The sequence below is a fragment of the Harmonia axyridis genome, chromosome X, assembly GCF_914767665.1.
Source record: "Harmonia axyridis chromosome X, icHarAxyr1.1, whole genome shotgun sequence".
NCBI classification, from domain to species: domain Eukaryota; kingdom Metazoa; phylum Arthropoda; class Insecta; order Coleoptera; family Coccinellidae; genus Harmonia; species Harmonia axyridis.
Window position 1 is genome coordinate 35,295,659 of NC_059508.1, and position 1,477 is coordinate 35,297,135.

Genomic DNA, 1,477 nt, shown 5'->3' on the forward strand with positions numbered 1-1,477 from the left:
CGCTACTAAGGGAATCCTAGTTAGTTTCTTTTCCTCCGCTTAATAATATGCTTAAATTCAGCGGGTAGTCTCACCTGTCCTGAGGTCGTATGTTCAAATCATCGAAACGTTCCGAAACTAACCTTTGGCGGCTCATAAAATCACGTACCTTACGCGAGGGAGTTAGCCTACTCAAAGGCGTCTATTATCTCCTGCTCCGTATGGCGGATCATGCGAATCCAAGCAAAGTGCTTCGGTGTTTCGGGGGTGCGCTCATGAAAGCTCATCCGCAACGCGCGACAACTGGCACATTAAAGCGATCGGACGTCGTTCAGATTTCTCGGACACGACGATCGCATGTCTACAGTCATGGGCGCAGATCGAGCAATACCACGACACCACAATATATGCTTTCGCAATTCAAGACGGCGCGTTACGAAAACAACTCCTCATCATTCCAACACACGAGGCGTCGAAACGACAGAACGTTGATCGTCACGCGGCAAACCGTCCAACTCGCCCAAATGACCTTCGGTACAGGATCAACGTTAGACGACCTTTACGTCGTCACTTCGTCAAGCCATAACGTCTGGCCGGGCAGTCTTTGTAATGGAACCGACCCTCAGTCAGGAGTGGTCCGAGGACAGTGTCCGAGGACCGCAATGTGCGTTCGAAATGTCGATGTTCATGTGTCCTGCAGTTCGCATGTTGACGCGCAATTAGCTGCGTTCTTCATCGACCCACGAGCCAAGTGATCCACCGTTCAGGGTAATCTTTTATGTTCGATTTCTCGGTACTAGTCGCAATGGACTTTCCCTCGAAATACGAGACGCCAACTGCGAACCTCCTCGAGAATGACATTCCAATGACTGAGACGACCCACTGAAGGGTCAATACGTCAGTCGATCGGCGCAAAATCTTCGGTTCAACTAGTTTGCGTACTAATCTAGTGACAATTATCGTAAAAAATTCGGACGGAGACAAACGTCGCAGACAATCCCGAAAGAGCATAAAAACGCTAATGTAACGGGCGTCGCACAACGTCGACGTCTTCGTCCCTGGAATAGATCGTCCTACCGAAGTCCGTAGACAACGGTAACGACTGATCGATTTCGGGCGAGAATCTTTAAAACCTGCAGCCGGCTCCTCGTTCCGTGCCAAACACGAAACTTCGCCCAGCCACGAACGCGGCAATCCAAGCGCTTCGAATCCTTATTCCGAGCACATCACGAGACTTCGCCCAACTACGAACGTCAGCATAAGCAGCCGGCTCCTCGTTCCATCAAGGAACTTCGCCCAACCACAAACGCCGACATAAGCGGCCGGCTCCTCATTTCGTGAGCATCTCTAAACATGGACCTACAACGAAGGCTGCACACACGTGCGGCCGGCTCCTCGTTTCGAGGATATCACAAGACTTCGCCCAACCACGAACGTCAGCATAAGCAGCCGGCTCCTCGTTCCGTCAAGGAACTTCGCCCAACCACAAACGCCGACA

The 1,477-nt window shown here is 51.5% G+C and overlaps 1 non-coding gene across 1 annotated transcript; it reads right to left on the reverse strand.

The window, feature by feature from the left end:
* Positions 1 to 595: 595 nt before the first annotated feature.
* LOC123687032 lies at positions 596 to 750 on the reverse strand. Its single transcript, XR_006748780.1, has one exon. It is a non-coding gene; the product is annotated as a 5.8S ribosomal RNA (ribosomal RNA).
* Positions 751 to 1,477: the final 727 nt, after the last annotated feature.